Source organism: Oculina patagonica, chromosome 5 (assembly GCF_052425735.1).
Source record: "Oculina patagonica isolate OP01 chromosome 5, crgOcupat, whole genome shotgun sequence".
In the NCBI taxonomy this organism is placed as follows: domain Eukaryota; kingdom Metazoa; phylum Cnidaria; class Anthozoa; order Scleractinia; family Oculinidae; genus Oculina; species Oculina patagonica.
In genome coordinates, this window is record NC_135762.1 from 11,186,466 (window position 1) to 11,205,590 (window position 19,125).

At 37.5% G+C, this 19,125-nt stretch overlaps 1 protein-coding gene and 1 long non-coding RNA gene across 2 annotated transcripts in view; one reads left to right on the forward strand and one right to left on the reverse strand.

The window, feature by feature from the left end:
• Positions 1–19,125, reverse strand: part of LOC144654999 (meprin A subunit beta-like) — a 188,745-nt gene that overhangs the window by 93,087 nt on the left and 76,533 nt on the right. The gene's annotated exons all lie outside the window — the stretch shown is intronic.
• On the forward strand, positions 10,977–17,915 carry LOC144655484 (uncharacterized). The gene is made up of 4 exons (XR_013571118.1): positions 10,977–11,081; positions 11,344–11,427; positions 12,311–12,335; positions 17,705–17,915. It is a non-coding gene; the product is annotated as an uncharacterized LOC144655484 (long non-coding RNA).

Below are 19,125 nucleotides of genomic sequence, written 5' to 3' on the forward strand. Positions count from 1 at the left end.
AAATAGCAATTCTACTTTTAGTTTTTTAGAGTCGTCTAGGGGTCAAGAAAAGCTCGAGCCACACCCAGATTGTTCTCTTTTAGGGGTTCTTTTCAAAATTTCTGACGAGCATCCCCGTCCGTTTCATATAGCAGTCCCCCCGGGTGTTGATTCCGCGGTCAGACTTGCGTGATTTCCCTTCTTTGGCATGCCTCGATAATTCTGCGGGAACGCGGCACCGTTGCGAACCTCTTCTTCATCCATTGCCCAGAGAGCACCGATGAGCTGGGCAGATAGTAATGTCCGAAATATGAAAAGGTACATTGAAGATTGATACCGAGCTAAAATGATATCTACTTCTGACTCAACATCATTAACACCCGCAGCCAGTTTGTGAGGCGAGATATCTTTTTCACATGAAGGCAGAGGGAGTATAACAGAACTTTTTTCCGCAGCTCGACTTCGCTTATCTTGGGAGCAGTATCCCCCAACTAATCTTTGAAAAGAGCAATTGATTTCCATTCTATACTCTGTAAAATTCTCTACTCATTAAAAGCACGAATCAACAAAATATCAGTTCTTGTTTGCTTTGGAAACTATGGTACGACGCTCATTATATTGTTAGAGCTACACCTAGTCTAGTTTATTTTTCCTTTTTGATTTGTAAATAGAATCTCTGATATTTAAAAATGCTATTTCCACTTTGTTAAAACAAAAAATACCTGACCCCTTTCTTTAATCCATGCCAGACCTTGACGTTAAAACTCCTCACCAAAATAAATCCAAAATAAATAAAAAAATAAAAGTTACTTCGAAAAAACAAAACAACCAAAAATACAGCTGCAGTACTCTGTTAAAAATGCAACAACAACAACGGCAACAGTTACTCAGTGACCTTCCCCGTTTCAGGTTTAATAAATTTTTTTTCTATAGTATCTTTATTGTGTTTTTTTTAACGTTAAAACGTACTTTCATCTACATATGCCGTGACTTTTTGGAAAGGGTTTTTAGACTTTTTATTACCCCGTTTATGTGCCATTACGTTTATATTAAGCCCCACCAAAACCACTTACGAAGTTGTATAAATCCAGGGATTATAACCGAAATTTTACGGTATTTTTCAAAGTACATAGCCCACCAAATTTAATTCAATGGGTAACCTCCCCTCAAGTGACATATCATTGCGTGACAGATGTCAGGTCGCCATTTTCGCTCTAGTTGATCTTCTGCAAAAACAACGGCCAAAACGCGGTTTTTAAACTATGAAGCAAGTTTCTTCTATGAAGTGGCCGTTTTCACTAAATGTGGTTGGAACTGTGAAGACCGGAATGCGGTGTTTTTTTTTTTTTTTTTTTCAATGACCTTCTGGCAAAGTTATTGCTGATTTGAAATTCTCGGGAATTCTGAATACTGTGATTTGGTAATAGTCCAGGCATTTTATCGCATAAAATAGGTCAACCTGATACTAATTGCAACAGAAGGTTTTTTAACGGATTTTGATCCAGGAACATGTCCTCTATAACATATCAAAAGTCTCTGAAAATCTGAGCAGGGGAAGGTGACTAAAAACGGGTTTTTTTAGAACCCTGTATCGTCCCTGTATAATGCAGCATGGAAACGAGGCTCCTCTACTATCTGCTGTGTTGCTTGAGTTTAATGCCACGTTCAGCATGAGCTAGCAGAGAAAGAAATATTTTTGTGTGTTTTCTTGATAGTTAAGTCCAATTACATGTAAATTAGATCAGATAATTGCTTTAAGATGATGATTAAATCTATAAAAATACACAAATCGACACAAAGCTTGTAGAAAGCGTCTGCGCTGTTGCTTATCTGTTTGAGGTATCCGCGGTAGGAATTTGTTTTCCGCTAGTAAAGTTAAAACATAAAAAAAAAAAATTAAGCTAAAATAAACATGGATGTCATGTGCTAAGGTTATGCAGTTCAAAAAAATCATTGTGGCATGTATAGTGAATCCCAAATTGAGTTTCAACTCAGTGCACGAAAACTGATATTCCATTTATCGCTTCGCGCTTCGTGCGTTATCTTTTTCTCATAACTTAGAAATCTCTAGATCTGAATGATAACTTTTCTAAAATGAAAATTTATCCGAACAATAAATTCGTTTTGAGCACAAAACATTTTGCCTAAAATTCATTTTCACTGAAGACTTAATTTGGCAAGAATAGAACCAAACGTTATCAAAAACTCAAGAAAGCCAATTTAAGTCACATTTAGGCAATCAGCCTAGACGTTTCCACAAATAGCTGTTAATTAGAATTGAGAATTGTTTTGAGCAAAAAGCGTTGTTGATACATCTATCGTTGCCTTGTTGTCTTTTACACGTTCCCATCTGCCTGTAATTTCAGAAAACAAGATACTCAACTATGTATGACACAGAAAAGTGTGTTATTTGTAAAAAAAAAAAAACTTTGACGGCGTGGGCGAGGTCGTAACGCTAAGAGAAAAAGGAAGCGCGGGAATTAATCGGGCGAGCACAGAGCGAAATGATTCTATCACTACGGTTCCTGTGCAGCAGGTTCATCAGAACTGCCGGCGGGAATATTGTCTGCCAAGTAACATCAAGCGAGCCAAGAAAATTCTTACTTCTGAAACAACTAGTAATCGTCGCTCTCTAACTCGCCAAGTAGAACAATATTTCTCATTCAAAACTGACTTTTTTTGTGGTACCAAAGTTGAGTTTGGGGAACAGAGAAAAAGACTGGGGGAAGCATTCAGGGTTACAACAATTGAAACGAAAGGCACGATATTGAAAATTTGTTCAGAGAGAGGGGACGAGGGGTCTGACACGATAAGAGCTAGGCTTCTAAATGTGCATGATTTGCCTGCTGTTGACGCAGTTTACCACCAGACCTGCAGTGTAAACTTCCGCACAAAGAGGAAATTACCTAAAGTTTATGAAGTGGATGAGCAACTCGCTGTCAATTGTTTCCTGTGCGACGGACCTTCCGCCTGCGTCAGACTCGCTTTTACAGGTGCATCTGCCGTAAGAATGGCATGCAGTGCTCTCTGAGCCTGCGGCCAGTGCAAAGGGTCCGCGTGCACTAACTTTACCAACGCTCTGGAATACGAAAGTGAAGATTCGGAAGACTTCCTTGAATAGCATGACTGTGTAGATTACAATTCAAGAATGACTCTATCTCTAGCTTGAAGATAAGTGATAAACGTGTCTTGACCAATGTAAACTTTCGAATAACTTAGAATTATAAAAATTGCTCTTTTATGGGTCTTTATTTTAAGATTAAGGCCAGGGAAACATTGTATTAAGAGTATGTTCTTAATTTTAAAGAAAAGGCATAATTTATACCAATAAAACAGCCGTAAACAGCAACTTCCTGTTTATAGCCTCGTTTTCATGTTGCAGCAGAAAGCGAGTTAGACGTTTATCGTATTTGGAGGTGTTCCCAAGCTTGAATCTTTAGAGACTTTTAGTATGTTATTGTATAGGTCATTCCTAACTAGTTTACGTGGAGAAAGCTTCTGTTGCAATTAGTAGCAGGTCTGATTACAAAATGCCTGGACTATAAACACCGTCCGAATGCTGGTAACGTATTTGAAACAAAAGTAGGATACAAAGCAATCTTCAACAAATTGTTACGCCAGGTAAGCTAAATATTGAGTTTTGGATCAAATAGGGTGTTTACTAACAAGATTTTGTCGGAATTTTGGCTTTGAGAAGGGAAAGCGTAATTCGAGCCTTAATCGATTATTTGCGGTTGTTGACAAGTCGGTGTTGTGATTTCGTCCAAATTGAAAGGGGAAGTTCTTCGTAGCAATTAAAAGCCCCAGACTGATTTTTATACCATTAAAAAGAACATCATTTCTACTTATTAAAGCCCAAATCTTAAGTGATTCTGAGTTATACCGCATAGGAAAAGAGTTCTTTGAAAAAATGCTCCAAAATGAGATTTTTAAGCAATCAAATTTTTGTGATTTTTAAAACAGGCTCTAAATATTCAAATCGATCTTTGTAATACTGTTCTTAGACTCAAATCATTTTTAAATGCCTCCTTAACAAATACACAAAATCGAGAGAAGTCTGCTTTATTTTGCGCTTGTGAGCAGCATCATTCTTATGCTCTTAATCGTGGTATGAAATTCGACCATTTCATGACAGTCGGCGGGCGTGACAGTTTTTAATTTTTTTCTGCCAAACAAAGATAGCTCTTAAAAAAAATCATAGCACGTTGATCGACTCACCATAAGGTATCTCTGAAAAAAAATTGAGGGTAGGCTTGTTTAAAATTTTGTACCACCTCTCACCCGGTCACGGGAAAAATTTGCTCTTAACATCCCTTGAAAGATGCATGGGACATCATACATACCTACTTGAGAGCTGTTACCATTAAAAGCCAGCTGAAAAAGAATTGTGACTGTTTGATGATTATGATATGGGATAAACGGTATTAAAAAAATACATTCAAACTTACCTGCATTAATTCAAAGCTTAAACCACAGGCTTACCATCCTATGTTTGTGAGGTCACAGCATGCCCATATGAATATTCAAATTTCTTCACTTATTGCTATTGTAAATATTTAAGCTTTCTAAAATCGGTTTTTACGACTCGTATTTGTAATAAAATGAAGTAGAGATATTTTCGCACTGTTAAGGTTTGTTTTTTTGTTTGATCAAACTCGAGACTTTTTCTGTATACCCAAATCCTATATATCCTATATACCTATATATCCTATATACCTTTATAAAATAACTCAGATACTACGCGCGCTCTGATTGGTCAAATTGTTCAAAAAACGTATGTACTATTGTACCGGTAAACACCCGCTTCCGTTCCGACATGGTCGCATTACGCATAAGGACGAAGAATTAACGTTAGTTTAGTATTTTCTTTTGGTCTATCTGATTGTTAAAACGGAGGATATGGTTCTCATTGTAAAAATTTACTGAGGGTGGATCACAAAAACAAATTTTCCCACTCACCACAGTTGTAGCGAAGTAACTAGAGAAAAAAACGAAAACGTATGAGAAGGAACATAATAAACAGGTCGGCTTTCATCGGACTGGAAAAATATTAAAAAAATGGATATCGTTCCATTCAACATTTAAAAATTAAAACTGCATCAAATTGGTCGCGATGAAAGCTTACTTGAATTATTTTGATGGCAGAAACTTACGCTGAGTCCTCGCGCTTGAATTATAATTTTAGTTTTATATGCTTTCAGTGCTTTCTGCCAAGTCTGTTATTCGGCGAAAACGAAAGAATACGGAATAAATAAAATCATAACAAATTTCTAAAGCAGAGTTTGTGGAACTAACCTTTATTCTCAATACCTTCGTCAGTCTGCGAAGTTTGTAAACTTGTAAACTTGCAAAGTTTTCGTGCAGTCTCTCACTTTCACGATGAATGACTCCGGCAACAATTTGCTAGTTTTCCATGTCAAAGAACTTTAAAATCGTTGAATACATTTCGTACTATGTCAGTTTGCATTTTTCCTTTCCTTTCTTAAGACTTTTATAGCTTTAAGACAACTTTTGAACGTTTTGCTCGTCGATCCGTGAATTTTGTGTGCGGAGCTGAACCTGTGATTTATTCTTTCGGCCGCTGTGATTGGTTTACCGCGTCATCCGATGAACTTGTTGAGAATAAGACATTTGATCACGAAAAATAAAATAGATTCCTATGTCTTTGACGAAAGTTTTCTATAGTAATTTCATAAAAGCAATAAACCGCACTTTCTAGGGCTTTACTGGCGTAATAAAACCACTTGGGATGTTGGGAGAACACTCTAAAAGCTTGTAAATCACTCGCCTGCGGCTCGAGATTTACAAGCTTTTCTCGTGTTCTCCCAACATCCCGCGTGGTTTTATTACGCCAGTAAAGCCCTAGAAAGCGCGGTCTATTGCTTAAATATACCTATTTATATATATATATATATATAAATATTTGTAACGGTCAAGTAACCAACTCCAGTCAAGACTTGTTAGCTTTTAATGCTCTACGTTTCGGCCGTCTCGGCCTTCTTCAGGAGCGTTTAAACTGTATAACGGTAAGTGTCAACAGAAGTATTTTAAAAAAATGGGATAACAATTGTGATTGGTTACAGCAGTTCACGCGGTAATGTGCACGTGGTTGATGAAATACAATGCTGAACTAACTATAAAAATGATAAAATATGATGGGACAAATATACATAATACATAGAAAAAAGAAATACAAAAAGTCGAAAAAAAATAAAATAAAATAAAATAATAAAATAAAATAATAAAAATATATATAATAAAATAAAATAAAAGGAACTATCAAATATACAATAAAAAACAACAGTGAGGAAATATAATTGAAAGGTTAGATTGCACATTACCGCGTGAACTGCTGTAACCAATCACAATTGTTATCCCATTTTTTTAAAATACTTCTGTTGACACTTACCGTTATACAGTTTAAACGCTCCTGAAGAAGGCCGAGACGGCCGAAACGTAGAGCATTAAAAGCTAACAAGTCTTGACTGGAGTTGGTTACTTGACCGTTACAAATATTTATTCTTCTCAAGTATTCAAGTTTCCACGATCGCTTCTAGTGATCCTCCGTTACAGACTCTGTGGACAGCATTGTTTGCGGGACCCATCACAAGAAATTCATATATATATATATATATATATATATATATATATATATATATATATATATATATATATATATATATATATATATATATATATATACCTATTTTTCTATACCTATTTATAACCCACCGCTCATTAGACAAAACCCATCACGTGGTACAAAATCGGACGACGGGTATCAGCGAATATACCCCGTCCGATTTGATATCCGTCGCCCGATTTTGTAGGCAAGCACAAAACAAACGAATGAAATCACCTTATTCAATTCTAATTCTTAATGAAATAACAGAGTTAAAAAATCACGTAAACCAATCAACTTACATTTGTTTCAACCAAAGTTACGCCGGGTTTATTACTTAGGTTTTTTCCTATAAGTTTACTGGCGATAAAGCGCGTTGTAGAAATTAATCGGAGGGTTATAAAATAAATAAACTCCTTTCTGGCTTGCTGGTATATTGGAGGATAATGCCCTTGGCTGAAAGATTGTCCTCAAAATTTCACAGTTGCCCTCGAAGCTTCGCTTCTCGGCCAACTGTTCATTTTTCGACAATCTTTCAGCCTCGGGCATTATCCTCCAATATACCAGCCGCGTGAAGGGTTTTCAGTTTACTAAATATCCTATATACCCATATCCTATTTTTCTGTATACCCATATCCTATATACCTATCAAGGGGACTATAAGAATGCCTCCTAGGGTTTTGGCCCAGACGGGGGCAATTATATTATGCGTCTGGCTCCGCATGCAGGAGATTGACTAAATGAGCGGGCAAGACGGCGTTTCTTGCATTGCTTGCTAGCACTTGGGATTACCCGTTGCCCGTTCGCTAGTGGTCTCAAAACGGGTCAGTTAAGACTTTTGCAGTTACTGTCGCGATGAAACTTGCTAAATCGTTCGTTATATTATTGTGCTATTAATAAGAGGTCGTGGTTTACATTAAGTTAAAGGAGCTGGACATTTTCTTTAATTATAACCTTTTTGGTGCCAAATTCGACTTGAGGAGCAGTCATTGAACCACGCTTGATGTCATCAATTTGCATGTCAGTGGATTTTTGTGAACTAATACAGATAGTATAGACCTTTCTAAACAACTATCGAATCTGAGCTAATCGAAAGCTTATCGAAAAAAATTATTAGATCAATAATTTTAGCTGTATCATGGACATTATTGATATTTGACTTCAGCAGTTTCGCTGCATCATGACCCGTGTGCTATGAGAATTTAAACCATTTTAAAAACAAGTGGTTTCCTAGCTGAACGAACATTGTGAGCATTCGCTGTAGCTTGAGAAGATCTCGGAAGTTTATTCCAACGTATTGTTAGTCAAGTGAGTAAGTACATTTTTATACAGGGGAATCCCAATGTCTCAAACTTCGCAAAACTCAAACCAAAAGTCATAACCCTTTCCCCAGTCGACCACTCGACTTCTCGAACGGCCCGATTGCTCGAGCCAACTTTTGTTTTCCTTTGAGGTTGGAGAAATCGGATTCCATTGTATGTTGTTTTTCTTTACTATTGTTTATTATTGAGTATATATTGAATCTCCTTTAAAATGCCCTCCCGGAATTTGCTCGTCACTGAAGACCTGTTTACGTACACGCTAACGGGCGTTTTGGCGGCTTTAAGGGGGTAAATTATAAAAAGTGCTTTGTGTATTGTTTTCTTGTTTAAAAGTAATGAGGTAATGGCAGTTTAATTTCGAAGGCGATGCTAACGTTTTTGGTGGTAATAATATATTAAACACTATGAAAAAATTATTTTGCGAAGTGAATTTGCCAGCAATTTTAATATTTGAGTGGTTTTAATGCCGACAAGTGAATATGTCTTTTGTTCATCTAGGAATTTATCTAACAGTGTCTTTTGTCGCTAGCTTCGTTCGACATGCAGTCGAATCCCGTTTACAAGGGTACCGTAGGAACACCCAAAGTGCGGTTTGAATATTAGTCAATTTTCTAGCTTAAAAGCAAACCCTTTCTCACATCAAAGATATAAAAAAACCAAACCAATGTCAGTAATTGCAATAGTCTATATTGCATTGACGTCATATCAGCCAAAATAAATCGATCAACAAAGTAATGCAGACGAAAGAATACATTGAAAATACTTGTATCTGTGATTTCTGCTGTATCATGGATATTATTGATATTTTACCAGTTCAGACGAATGTCCACTTTTGGAAATGTTTTGATCCGCAGATCAAAACAAACAGTTATCCAATCATTGCTCGAATTTGGAGTCACATGATGCGAGGTCTGTTGACATAAAATATTCATGCTGGCTCTGTCGATCGAAATCTAGAACAGCGAAGTATAAAGAGCTCGAATCTGAATGAAACATGCTTCGTTCTATTAACTAAGCGGAAATTCACAGCTTACAGAAAGAAAAAAATATGCCATTGAACTCTCGTGGCCAGGAATAAGTAAAGCGGAGACGAGCGCTTGCATTTTAAATCCTTTTCTGTCGCGCGCTATGCCCATAACACCAAGCACTTGGTTTTGGTAAATTAAAAGAACTGAGCATTGAACTCCGCTTTTAAAATAAGATACTATCGCAGTTTATGCCACATCATGCAAGGAGTTAAGCATCCTGGGCCTAACTTTATTTACGGCTTGCAGAAAGAAAAAAAAATATGCCGTTGATCTCTCTTGGCCGAGGGTGAGTAAAGCGGAAACGAGCGTTTTCCGTCGCGCGCTATGTACATACCAGCGACATACATGTAACACTAAGCACTTGGTTTGGTAAATTGAATAACAGAAGCTATGAACTCCGGTTTTTCAAATAAGATACTCTCATAATTTACGCCAAATCGATTAAGAAGCTTTGCATCCTGGTCATTAGCTTACCGACGTCTCGAATTCAAAAATTAAACGCGATCTCGCAAACTGACATGAAAACATATTCATTTGGTATAATCGTGCCAGAACTGACCGGTCTAACATAACCCGTTAAACTTATAACTTGTTTTCTACGAATTTAACGAAAACGTAAATAGCTTCGTAGAAGCCACATGAATATTTGGCGCAACTGAGTCAAGAAAAAAGAACACGCGTCGAAGGAAGCGACACATTACAGTGACATTACATTGCTGTAAATCAAACAGCCTGGCTTGGTAACACAATAAAAAAATAAGAAAAAAATCCTTCGCGACAGCTCATAATCTGCTGGTCTTGTAGTGAAAACATAAAGTGAGCTGTACTGAGTTTTATCTTGCAATAAAAATGAGTCCCGACAAACCTTTCTAACATATATTTCATCAATAAATAGGCGTCAAAAGGTGTCAAACTCTGCTTCGCAAAATAGCTGGCCAGGAAATCAAACAGACCGATGACCTCAAGTCGAAGGCTAGCTCAATCAATTGAAAACATGGAATTTGGAGCTCCTTATAAACATTTTAACAAAACCGTCAGAACTTCTAGCTGGTTAGAAATACGTTGACTAAACTGAAATGAAGAAATATACATTGAAGTCTCCTTCGCCTTCCCTGGCATGGCGCAATCACGCATTTCGCCAGGGTTCTCATTCCTTCCATTTTTTTCTAACTCCAGGATATCAAGAGATTGAATCTTATCGAGAAAATAATTTCCTTCGCTTCAGGCGAGTCCATGCTTGGTTGCTTTCGGCAGATACCCTTCCTTTTTAATAATTCATTTCAATGTGCTTTTGCGCCTTCAAGCGCGTCGATCTTCGGTCCAAAGAGACCAGCAAGAAAACAAAGCTCGCATCCTGTTGTCCTTGTTGTGTCTTTAAACACGTCCAGTAGATAATCTGTGGCGATAGTGGATATATTTAAGATGTTCTTTGAGGTCAGTTATCCATCAAGTCATCGACTGAAGCGAACGAAAAGAAGCCCGAATAGATTAGTTGTAAGCAGTGCCATTTTGCGTAGACGATGGCTTCCAGCAAAAATCGCGGCCCATCCACCCAAATTGCGGCCCATCGCTCAGATTTCGTACAGAGCAACTAGAATAACTGCAGAACGTTCCTGCATTTTTTCAAGGCTCAGAAAAAATTTTCACAAGAGATACACTGGATTAACGCTGAAGAAACGACCCAAAAGACAACCAAAACAAACATACGCATCGAAAGTAAATTCTAACCTCCGCGCACAATCCGCCGTGATTTTACACAATTGTCACGCATAACGCTCCCTCAATGCTTTCTTTGTGTTGTGTTACCATCTGACAGGAAACGCACCACGGGAAAACTTGAAAAAAGCCAAATATAAAATTCAAGTGGAGTCCACTCGGGAAGAATTGACAACCGCCATGTTGTTACGTCACGCTATTGTTTTCCACATTTCCAAAAGTGGACATTCTCCTGGAGTGTTTACATTCATTAGTTTTCGCTGAATCATGATTCGTTTGTTGTTCACAAGTCCAAACCATATTAAAGAGCAGTACATGTTGTTTGGTGAGGTATTATTGTTTGCCATCGCTGTAACCAGAGCAGATCTCGATTGTTTGTCCAACGTCACTTATTAGTTAAGCAAGTGAAAATACGTATGTCAAAATGTTGTTTTCCTTTACACTTTTGAAATGCCTTCCCAAAGGCTTGTTTGTCACTGTATTATCTAGGGGCTTTCAGGCAGCGTTTTAGGGGATAAATAGTAAATAGAGCCATTTTTGATTGTTTACTGAATTGAAGATAATATTAGGACCAAAGCCAATGTCCATGATATGCCGGTAAAACAGCCAAGGTGTCCATGTTTAAAAGCAGTTGTGTTTTTTCTTTAAAATGTTTTTTGTTGTTGTTTCTTGCCAGACAAGCAGAGGCATCCAAGCCATGAAGATATACATTGCTTTCGTGTTACTGTGCCTCGTTTCCTTGCCAGCATCGCAAGCTAAAGTAAGTTTATAGTTAGAAGCGATCAAAATAACTGAAATCCGATTTTTTGTGTTCATTTCATCGCGCAAACTTTGGCTTTCTACTGATAGAGCAAGAGTAACAGTAATAACTCTAAAATGGTGTAATTTTTAACGACATTAAAATGGTGCTGTGATTAAAAGAAGAGCCAGCCTAATTCCGTACGCAAAGTGCGTTAAAACTTGATACGCGGAAACTCACTTTTTTGAGAAGTTTAAAAAACGTTTTGCAAAATTATTTTAGCTCATAATCAATTTAAATTTTCGCTGTTTAATTTAAACAACATGAAAACTCACAACGTTCAGCTGAAACTTTAAGTAAACAAATCACGAACGCAGATGATTAAAATAGCTGTTACCTCCTCGATTTGGTTTGAGAAATTTTAAAGCTGACTATAAATAGTATCGTTTGGGGTCTTGTACAAGCAAAATGACAATTTTGTGTTTCATTTATTAACTAGCTTTTTAAAGGACACTGTGTCACAGACTTTTGCTTAGTTTTCTTAAGCTTGACTCTAGGACTTTGAACCGTGTCACGTGGACTGTCACAATTTTGACCACTTGATCACGTGATTTTTACCTTTATTTAGACTTGAGATCTATTAAAATGAAAAATTGTTTTGGTCACGATTTCACCTAGTAAATTACCTTTATCGGAGTGGGCAAGTAGTCTTTTGTTCCTTTGAGTTCAAAGTAGATTCTCTTTATATAGTATTCCCTCTGTCAGCGCAAACAATGTATATCTAGCTTGAGGACGTAATTTGTGTAACCAAAATATGTCGGAAGATTATTTGAAAAACCTCGCTAACCGAATCATTTCTATTTCAACTGTCATTAACGCTCTTCCTCTATTTTTTTTCGTACAGGCATTTGGAACTGAGCCTCAGCTTGGTAAGAGAACAGTTGATCTAGTTAACAAGGCTATTTAAGATTTCAACCATAGTTGTTTGGGATGAAACTAATCTAATGACTAGTAGGTAAGTAAGTACTTTATTTAGACACATGTCACCAATGAGCCAGGGGCTCGTTTAAAAGTGAACGTGTATTCTAAAAATTACAATGTAAAAAAAATTTAAATATGATTATCTATTCAATAAAAATACAAAAATTAGACTATAAAATTTAAAATTTAAAACTAGACTATAAAAATTTAAAAACTACGTAGACAATAAGATTTAAAAATGTAAACTAATCGATACAAAGATTACAGGAACAGTTGACCTCGGTGGTCAGGTTAATATTGTTCAGTAAATTTTTAAAAATTCTAAGAGAGGACGCTCCTCTTATATTGTCAGGTAGGTTGTTCCATAAACGTGAAGTTATGTAGCGATAAGATTTATGCAAAAACTTTGATTTAAAGGAAGGCTGATTAAGCTTACAATAGCCTCTTAGATCATAATTGCTAGAACGCAATGAGAACAATTCCTTGATGTAGCTTGGCCCCGTAATAAATAAAGATTTATAAAGGAGGATTAGGGCTTGCGTGTATCTGCGATGCTCCAGGGATTTGATGTTTACCATCTTAAGTAGATCGCCATATGGAGTTGTCTTGGGCAGATTCATTAATGTTCTGATAGCAAACTGATTAGTAAATTCTAGCTTGTTAGAAAGTCCAGATGAAAGTCCCACTAAAACAGGTGCGCAGTATTCCAAATGTGGTAAGATGAAGGCCTTGTAAATATTGATCATCACATCAGCAGGTATAAACTTCCGTACCCTCCTAAGAGCAGCAACCTTAGCATTGACTTTATCACATACAGATTTAACATGGGCCTTGTAAGTTAATGAGCTGTCTATAGTTAAGCCCAAGAGTTTTAATTCTTTAACTACATCCAAGGGTGGCTTGGTACGATCTGCAAAAAGCTGGATATGTGTTGGATTGTCGCCCAATGATAACACTTGCGTTTTTGCCTCATTTACACTTAAGTAATTATCCTCAAACCATGAATGAAGCATATCAAAGCTATTCTGTGAAGTGAATTCTAGAACATTTGGATTGCGGTTTGATAAGTATTGAGTTGTATCATCAGCATATAGCCTCAAATTAGCATCAACAACAAAGTAAGTGAGATCATTAATAAATAAATTAAATAGAAGTGGTCCCAAGATTGACCCCTGAGGAACTCCATGCTTGATTGTTCTCCAATCTAAGTATGAATTTCCAATCTTAACACGTTGCTTTCTTCCACACAAATATGAGCGAGTGAGACACAAGGCACTGTCAGAAAAACCATAGGCTCTCAACTTTGAAAGTAGAAGGCTGTGGGAGACGGAGTCCAATGCTTTTGATAAATCCACTGCAACTGCAGCGCAATGTTCTTTGTTATCAAGCGTGGCTCTAAAATCTTCCGTCATTTTAAGAAGAGCGGTTGTACAGGAGTGACCCTTTAGGAAGCCAGATAATTTATCGCTTAGCACTGACTTGGAAAACACCAGCATTTGATCATGTTGGACCCTTTCAAAGATTTTAGACAAGGATGTCAGAACAGACACTGGGCGATAATTGATTTTGTCCGCTGGGCTGTCCTTCTTAAAGAGTGGAGTCACATTGCTACATTTCCACAGACTTGGCCACATATTAGCTGATATACAGTGGTTAATCAGATTGGTAAGAGGAACTGCCAGAGCCTCAGATGACACTGCAAGGACCCGCGGTGATATGTTGTCGGATCCGGTGGCCTTGTTAGGTTTGAGAGAGAATAGAAGATCCTTGATATAGCAAGACTAGAGATCCTTGACTAGAGATGCATTTACCAGGAGCCCGTAGCTGTGTGGTGATTTAAAGAAAACCCTTTGAATATTTTCCTTGTCTAGATGAAATGTTTCACATTTGAATTTTTTGGAGTGAACATGTTACAGAGAAAACATTGGGGCGAGTTTATTGACACGCTCAAAAGTCTCGCTTGAAACGCCTACAGACTGCTTTCCTTTAGAGAATTTTTAAGTTTTTGACAGCTCGGCAAAGCACGTTTAAAATTTATCAGCTCATCTTTAGGCTGCATTCATTATGTATCCTACAGGGGGGAGAGCAGAGGATTTTAGGGGGGTTCTCAAATTTTTAGAGCAAAAAAAGGGGGGATATGAAAATTGTTTAAATATTTCCTGGGGGATGCTTACTTTTTGTAAGATTTTGTCTAGCTTTTGTAATAGTTTTAAAAAGTGAAAAAAGAAATGATAAGTACAGCAGCTTCTTTCAAGGATTGTAAGCAACAAGGGAACTCTATTATTCTGAGAGACTATAGTACCTATTTTGAAGTTTTTCAAGTAGTGTGCCTGGCCTGTAGATATAATGTTTCGATACAGTATAGAAAGTAAAACATCTAAAATGGAAACATTTAATGCAACCTCAGTCTAAGCAGTGCAACTTTATTGAATCAATGAATGCAAAAGAAAACAATGTAATTCAGTGCACAGTTTTATGAAATTGAACAACAAATGTGCATGCACTTAAATGTTCAATGAAAGGATACGAACAAATGACTGGAAAGCTATCGCGTCGACGTTTGAAAATATTAACAAGCTATACGTCGAAGAACTTAACAAATATTTAGACCATCATAAACTTTCTCTCCTTGGGAAGAAAAATGATAAGATAAGGAGAATAATGGCACATGTCGCACTTGAGAGGAATGATGCTGAACGGCCGGAAAACGAAGGTGAAGAGGATGGAGACAGCGGAGATGAATCCGTGAATGTGTGTGATAGTGAGAGTGATGATGATGATGAGGTTGTTGCTTTTGTCGACGAGAGTGACAGTGAAACGGAGGGTCCTTTCAATACTCCTGGTAGTACTCGTACACGAGCTGGCAGGCTATCTATACCTAATTCGCGCTACTTAGACTGGCTGGCATAGGTATGACATAAACAGTCAAAGCTCTCTCGATGTTGTTATTAAACATGTCTCTTGAAATTTCAAACATATATCGTGTACTATTATACAGATATTTATTTTGATATTTCTTGTGAGGGAGAAGGGGGGTTTTCATTTTTCGGCTGATTGCTTGGGGGGATTATAAAAAATTTGTATGGACCTTGGGGGGATATAAAAAAACGAGCCGCTGAAAAAAAATCATTTGCCGCAACCCCCTCCCCCCCCCCCCCCCCGCCCTGTAGCATACATAATAAATGCAGCCTTATGCATAGTTAGCATATTAAGAAGGACTTTAAATAAAAACCGCGCTTGCACTGGCAGAAAATTGAAAAATCAAATTCCTTCATTTTTTTGCTCATTAATAGCTTTTAGGTAGATAAGAAACCTGATGTATTTTGTTCCCCCCAGAAGTCTTCTAATTTCGAGAAAAAAACTAAAGTCAGTTTTCGTGATCGGAGCCTCAAAGTGACACAATTTTCAACACGAAATTCGCTATCGTTAACTGTCGTCGCGTTCACAAACAAAGCCACATTGAAAACTTTGGATGCTTTCTATCAACAGAGACACGCTTTTCCATTCGCTAAAATATAATTTCAGGGCTTAAGCAAAACTCTTCGAACTGAAATAATTAAAAAGGTGGGGAATACTTTTCACGATACTAGAAAGTCGAATTAAACGGCAGTTTTCAACGGAATTATTTAATATGTGGTATAACTCCAAATTTTCTCAATTGTCGTTTAAACACACATGTAAATGTTTATCTAAGACATACCTGAGAATTGGCTTGGGTTGTTGAAGGCAGCATATTTACCAATGCATCGTAGTCCCACAAAATGTTGTGATATCGATCAAAATAGCCTAACTGACAGCTAAACATTTCTTGGCTCCAAAATACAACAAAGCAACTGTTAAGCGCGAAATTCCTTTTGCATCTTCATCCTTAGCAATTTTCCTTTATCGTGGTTCTTTTCTCTTGACGAAAGTGTGTACAGAACTCCAGAACGATCAATTTGCTTCCTCAAACTGCGTTGGCGGTGCTGGAGAATTGTTTTGCGTTATTTTAACTCCGTGACATTCTCGACCCCAGAGCTCTTACTGCGCAGACTCACTTACGTCACAATATCGTGTTTCATGTCACGTGTATTATGTCACGTAAGTCACAAATCTAATCTTGTGAGTCTTGTGGCAAAATGGCGAAGAGGTTTTGCGATCAAAATGGACCTTCATTGACCCAGGTTGGCTTTTTTATCTCACTCTTTCGTTGAAAAGGGAATTTTGCAATGGAACATTCGGCAAGAAGAAGGAAAGACGAGCATTTGGGGTTAAAACATTCATTATCGTGGCGTTTGGCAATTAGAAGCATTTACACAGTTTACGGTCATGCTGTGAAAATTTGCCGAAGTTTGATGCCCTCCAAGTGAGAATCTTTCCAATAACCCGAGCCAATTCTCAGGTATGTTTATTAAGAATATCTGTATGCACGTTTAAGCAAGAATTGAAAAAAATTAATGTTATACCACATGCTAAATACTGCCGTTGAAAATTACTATTTCATTCAAATTTTTGTTATCGTAAAAAGCATTCCTCGTCAGTTCATTTTTTCAGTTGGAAGAGTTGCGCTAAAGCCCTGAAATTATATTCTAGCGAAAGAAAAAGAGTTTTTATGTTGATAGGAAGTGACCAAATTTCTCTGCGCGGTTTTGTAAGCGAACGCGAGAAGTGTTCATAATAGCTAATTTCGGGTTTAAAAGTTAGGAAATTTGTGACTTCGACCACCGAAATCGATTTTCTTTGTTTTCTTAAAATTAGAAGACCTCTAGGGGAAACAAACTACATCAGGTTTCTTATCTACCTTACAGCTAATAATGAGCAAAAAACGAAGAAAAATCGATTTTCCAATTTCTGCCAGGAAATCAAATTCTTGCTCGGCCGTTCGTAAAAGTCACTCTTAAAAGCTGTACACAAACCTGTGGACATATTAAAATATTTTTACATTTAATTTAGTTGGTAAAGTCGTGAGGCATCATACCAACTTTTCAAAAAATAGTTATATAACAAGTTAGTCAATAAAAAACCGGGAAGAATAATATAAGAAGAATAACATGAAGTAAAGCTGCATGTTATTCCTCCCTGGTTTTTCAAAGAATATGCAACCAAATTTGCGCCCATCTAACCAAACATCTAAGATCTTCAGCAAAGATGGAGTTGGCGCCCGATATTGAGACAGTGTATTCTAGGAAGTGAGAAACGACATATTCATCATCCACCGCGCCGACATTAATACAAATATTATGATTCTTTAATGACTCTGGTTAAAAACTGCTTACAGCACTGAAGCCATGACACTGTAATAAAACCGTTTTGTTTTCTTTTGCACTTTTTTTTTCAGAACTTTGTCCCAATGGAGATAAAGCTGGGCTGTGCAGACGCGATCCATGCAAGTTATACAATTCCTGCGGAGTGGGTACTACTTGTATTACTTGTTCATCCTGCAACTATTTTTGCTTACCAACATATAACTTTTCTTGATAGAAGCATGGTTCATCGTACATACCTACTTGAGAGAGCTGTAATCCATTAAAAAGCAAGCTGAAAATGAATTGTGACTGTGTGATTGTTATGTTATAAGATAAGATAAAGGGTATCAAAAAATACAATTAAACGTACGTATATTTATTCAAACGGCAAGCAGCAGTTACAAATGATAATTTTGAGAAAAAGGACGACGTTTTAAGGCTTAAATGCATGTTTTGACAACAACGTTTGTCATCGTCAGTTACAAAATATACGTGAATTAGAAAATTTAAGTTAATGTACAACTGTTCGGACAATAACTCTTACTTAAAATAGTATATATTTATATTTTATTTACCTTTATGAAATTAATTTCACTGTAGTATAAGTGTATTTAGGCTTTACGCGGGATTCAAACGAAGATGACGATAACTAGGGCCTAGTTCAAACGTCGTGCTTCTGCCGTGCCGAACTAAATTGCTATTCGCTTCGACTGTAGCACGGCAGAAACACGACTTTGATTCAGACGTCGTGCAAGGGTCGTACCGAATCCAGGATTTACTGATGCTATGTAACAATAAGCCAAACTGCAGCAAAAACCCCTACTTTTAAAATCATTGCAAGACTCAAATAAAAAAAAGACGCAAAGAAAAGCAACAGAAAAAACTTTTCCTTTTGCAAGTACTGCGAATATTGGTTTCTTTACCCGACTAGTTTACGAAAACTTCCTTATTTCAGATTCACCCCCGCTAGCTTCTTCTTCGCTAGCTTCTTCTTTCCCTGGCCGCCATGTTTTTGCCGTCTGGCAAGAATAAAATTCAATGCGCAACTAAACCTTGCCCCGGGTCTTCTCCGTTTTGAAAGTGGCGGCTGCAAACGGAGAAGACCCTGGGGACGAGGTTGTGCAAGGAGAGTTATTCTCCGGCGGGTCTCCTCGTAACTCCTCGAGGGAACGTAATCCCGCCATTTATGAATTTTTTGGCGCGGCAAAGCACGACGTTTGAACCGCTGCCGTGCCAGAGTCGTGTAGCATGCACGGCATGGCGTGTCGAACTAAATTGCTTTGCCGAGCTCAATTCAAAGGTTTGATTCAGACGCTGTGCTTCTGCCGTGCTTTAGTCGAACTTAATTCCTGAATTAAGTTTGGCACGGCAGGAGCACGACGTCTGAACTAGGCCTAAAAGCTCTAATCTCGCTCCCGTTTGGCCGCCAACCCAAGCATAACCTGCGATCAGGCTTTCTTTTTTTTCGCAGCGAGGGAAAATAACGCCGGATCGCAGGTTGACCCAAGCAGGC